We start from the raw sequence: 4889 nt of genomic DNA, 5'->3' as shown, positions 1-4889 counted from the left end.
CTACTGTGGGTAAAATGCTATCAAACAGCATCGCATGCTACAGAGAAATCTTTCATGAAAGGAAGAGTCAATCGATGCGGCAAACTTCATTGTTGTCTTATTTTAAGAAATTGCCACAGCCACTCCAACTTTCAGCAACCACCATCCTGATCAGTCAGCAGCATTCAACATTGAGGCAAGACCCTCCACCAGCAAAAAGAGTACGACTCGCTGAAGGCTCAGATGATGGTTAGCATTTTTTAGCAATAAAGTATTTTTAATTAAGGTATGTACATTGTTTTTTAGACATAATGCTATTGCACACTTAATAGACTAGAGTACAGTGTAAACATAACTTTTATATGCACTGGGAAACCAAAAAATTCGTGTGACTTGCTTTATTGCGATATTCGCTTTATTGAGGTGGTCTGGAACCGAACCTGCAATATCTCTGAGGTATGCCTGTATAATAGAAAAATGAAACTAATTTTCAACAACTTTTTTTCTTTTGATTGCTGGCTTAATTCAGATGCCCTTATTTTAAAGGGCAGTTAAAGTTCAGTGTCCACATTATGGCACTACTCCTTTTGGGAAGTGATATTGAGAGTGTTCATTAAAGGAAGAGTTTGGCTTTAGAATGGTGGGTGCTTAAACACTGAATATGTCAAATGGATAGAAATATGCACAAACATCCTGTTGTTACAGTAATCAAGAAGCTCAAGGGGGGTGCACAGGGGTTGCCGAACTAGAGTTACACCCTTTGTGCTGGAAATTCTGACTCTAGCCTGGACAGAAATCTGGGAATACTTTGTAATCATGTTGCTACTGTCTGTCTTTGTCAAGGTTTATACCTCTGGAAAATGTGGCTTGCTAATGTTTTAAGCTGGCTGCATGTGGCTCTAACTATTTAATGGAAAGCATTAAAAGCTCTACTCAATGCAGATATATGAAAGTGATTGCAGAACTTGTTGCTATTTTCCCACCCTGGGGATTATTATAGAAGAATGTCAGTGTTACTTAGCAGTCATTTAGTCTGAATTAACTAGAAGGAAGCTGAAAGACGGGGCAATATAATTGTAATTCGTGAAAAGTGGACCTGAGTATGAACATGACTGGGCTTTGGATTTGCAGCCCTCTAGTGTGGTGCAAACTTATAGATTTTTTTTTTTTAAATTTCAGGGGAGGATGGAAAATGAGAAGGAATGGTGGAGATGACAGGATAAGCTCCAAATTTCTCCCTTTGTTGTGTGTACCAAGATTTGGGGTTTTCTATCAGTATAAGGAGGTATTTGCTTCTCTCCCTGCCTTCCAGATGGGACCCAGGAAGAGTGTGAAAGCCTCTTCCTTACCCCAGTATCTGTGCTAGGATTTGGGATATGAGCTCTGCTTCCCTGCTGTGAGATCTGTGCAAGTTATGCCCTTTTGTTGGGGCAGAACAGGCATACTTAGAATATGAACTGAACCGACAGTGAGCAGACTAGGGTAGGGGTTGAAAATGGGCATGCTTTGTGCATATCAGGTTCTGGAGCTTGGCAGTACTGAGAGGCTTCTAAATGAGATGAATGGGACCATCTTGCGGTTTTCTGAGCCTCTTCAGCTGCAAATGGTGCTTAGAGATTATTCTTAGACCCAAGAAATGGGTCCTCTCCCTTCCTGCCTGCAGCTGGAGCTTGGCAGTACTGCAAGTATGTAGGTTACAGGTAAGTCGTGGTATAACTGAAGGAATTAATTTGGCATTAATGGCTGCTTGTAGACATTAAGAAAAAACCCCCAAACCCCATGCTTTACTGGAAGAAGCAGAATGTTACTTCGACCTGGCTCTTCAGTGTCTGTCTAGATCGTGTTGCCCTGTGGGGTCAGGCCAACTCTCAGGATCTCAATATTGTGCTGTCAGATAGAAGGGTGCAACACAATTGCACATATACAAACACACAAATCAATCAGGTGCATACACACGCACACTACCAACTCAGGCACATACACATCCAAACTGGCCTAGGCACATGCATACCTATTACCAATTCAAGCACATACACTATACACCTCAGAAGTTAGACACAGATCACTAATTCATATATCACGCACACAGTGCCACACACACACACACACAAACACACACACACACACACACAGACACACACAAGCAACTCAGATACATGCACATTCAAAATAACTAGTTTAGGTTCATGCACACCTATCACCAGTTTAAGCCCATACATGCCACACACACCAAATTTAGACCGAATCAGTTACCAGTTACCAGCACGTGCACATCCAGTACACATATGTGGATTACTAATTCATATGCCACACACACACAATGATATCTATATATGTATATATATGTGTATTCACTAATTTACACACATACCACCCACCTATACATACACACACAAGTGAGTTCCTAAATTGGGTATTGTGATATGTATGTATGTATGTGCTTGGTGTATTTGGGATACCTAGGGAAAGGTTAAGGTAAGAAAGTAGAAGTGTAGGGAGTAAAAGTTGCTGGAAATGAAAGTCACTGGGACCAGGATTAGAACTGGTAGACTAGAGGGGCCTGGGCTGAAGAACTGAGGCTTAGGAGTAACTTTAGGTTAACTGATTAAAAGACAATGCCTAAAGCCTGCAGAACAGGGAAGCAATGCTAGACTGGAGCCAGAGCTACGGGGGAGCTGAAAAGGTAGATGGGGAGAGGGAAAAATGGGACCAAGGGGAAGTGTGGGTGTTAAAGAGGGGCTTTGGATGTGGGGAGCCAGAGGATGGCTCCGGGGCAGCTAGAGAAGTTGCAGGGAGCAGCAGGAGGTGCTGGACACTGGAGAAAACTGCAGGACAGCTAAGAGGAGTTGGGAAGCTGTGGTGGGGGGGGAGAATTACAGAAGGTGCAGTGGTAGCCTGAAAACAGAGAGAGGGCAGCAGAAAATCACAGGAAAAGCAGCAGGTAGCAGGAAAGCAGGGAAAGACAGCAGAAAGTCACAGGGGAAAAAGCAGTAGGAGCAGGGGAGACCGAGAGGTGGCAGAAAAGGGGAGATGGAATTGGGAGGAGACTGGGAAACTAGCAGAGAGGGTGGGGACTGGGGCTGAGAGAGAGAATGAGGCTGGAATTTAAGATAGGGAAGGGACTGGGATTCAGTAAAACATGACCCAACTTGGGGTTGCAAATGACAGTGGTTTTATTAAACAGGGGAGATGGTGACACAATGTCAAATTGGTTCCCTTGTACCCGCACATGCATGCACACACAATGGCAGCAGGGATTAAAGAGGCTTGGTGCAGGGGCTGAAGTCCACTGAAGTACAGGAGGAGAGAGAGACAGAGAGAGTCTAAATTGTAGAAGGAGGTGTGCACGTAATATTACCTATCCCAGGCTGGAAGTTGATCCTCGATGGCCAGTTGGGGGCTCCTTCAGCTTGGTGTTATCCAGAGGGGGTTGCCAGCAGGGCCTCTGGGGTGGATAGGTGACATGAAGCTGGTCTGGTCCGGATGGAAATGGCGTTCCTACTGGGTCTGTCTTCACTGCCCCTCTTTATAGGGGCAGACTGTGTGTGACCCTAGTGATAGGAGGCATGCCCAGGCAAGGGTCAGCCCCTGATGTACTGAGCATGTGTGCTCCATGCAGAGAAGTGCAGTTTCGGGTGTCTGTAATGGGGAGAGTTGCCAGTTCTCCAGGGTCTTTTGTCTTTTAAATGTTGGGTTCTTGTCTCTGTTCCTGGGTGAGGTCCATGGTTCCTGGATGAATCAAAGTGAGGTGATGGCCTAGTTGTTACAGGTCATTCAGTAGAGGCCTGCTGCCATTGTATTTCAGTCATTCCCAATCACTCTCATTCATCCGGGAACCAATTTATATGGGAGGGATACATACAGTCGTGACACACGGGATGCCCAGGGAGAGGACACAAGATGAAGACTTGACATATAAAATGGAAACTTGATATGACTTTGGTTCACTTACAAGCACAGGCCTAACCTATACAATATCCATATGAAACAATAAAAATCAATACAAAAATAATAATAATACAATATACAACAGTAAAAATTAATACAAACCTAATATAATAATAATAATACAATATAAAACAGTGGATATCCAAAAACTTGCTACCAAAATAAAAATGTTTAAAGCTTATCCTAAGTTTGAGCTCACTTATACTTATCTATAGGGAATAGAGAAGGAGAGAAGAAGTCAGAAATAGTAGAAGGGGAGGGAATGCATTTTAAAATAAATTTAAAAAAAAAGGAAAAACTGAGAGTTTTGCTACAATTGGACGTTTCAGTAGGGCTTTTTGGCACGTTTATCTAGTAGTGATTCAAACGGCTATTAGATAAAAGTACCACAAAAGCCCCGCTAAAGTGCGTGATCTATACAGACATTGGACAAGCCAGGTCCAACTAATTTGCTGCCTCTTCTGGGCATATGTGGGGCTTGGCTTGAGAATGTGCCAAATTTGAAGTAAAGCACCATTTTCTTTTCTTTTTCTTTTCTTTTTTTTGTAAACGTCTGCAGGCAGCCAATGTGTTCCTTGGCTTTTAGATTTACTCCAGTGGACTATCTTCTGAACATATTGAAGGGGTAAACCTAACCAAGCATAATGATACTCAGACTCTGTCAAATATATTTCATACAATTTTACCTGGAAAAAATAATCAGATATGGGAAAAATGTAGGACAAAATAGAAAATGAAGAATACAAGAAATAATAGTTCATTAATCACAGGGGAGCTAAGGACTGAGCTTTCCAGATGGGCCCTCTAGTGGGTATGACTACACAAATAATTTATGTATTTATTCATTTTATTTATTCATTCAATTTATAGGCTGCCCTAAAGGTGGCTTATAGTACAAGACAAAAATCATAGAAACAGAATAAATTATTAAAGAAGCTACAACAACAAAACCTCACCCCATC

At 42.4% G+C, this 4889-nt stretch overlaps 1 long non-coding RNA gene across 1 annotated transcript in view; it reads left to right on the top strand.

The window, feature by feature from the left end:
• Nucleotides 1–3391, top strand: part of LOC109323319 — an 8211-nt gene extending 4820 nt beyond the window's left edge. The window contains exon 3 of the long non-coding RNA XR_002104609.1: nucleotides 3283–3391. This is a non-coding gene — a long non-coding RNA (uncharacterized LOC109323319). The remainder of the gene's footprint in view (nucleotides 1–3282) is intronic.
• The last annotated feature ends 1498 nt before the right edge of the window (nucleotides 3392–4889 follow it).

Source organism: Crocodylus porosus, unplaced genomic scaffold (assembly GCF_001723895.1).
Source record: "Crocodylus porosus isolate Cpor-Errol unplaced genomic scaffold, CroPor_comp1, whole genome shotgun sequence".
Taxonomy (NCBI): domain Eukaryota; kingdom Metazoa; phylum Chordata; order Crocodylia; family Crocodylidae; genus Crocodylus; species Crocodylus porosus.
The sequence above is the reverse complement of the archived record's forward strand: the minus strand, read 5'-3'. Positions and strand labels throughout refer to the sequence as shown.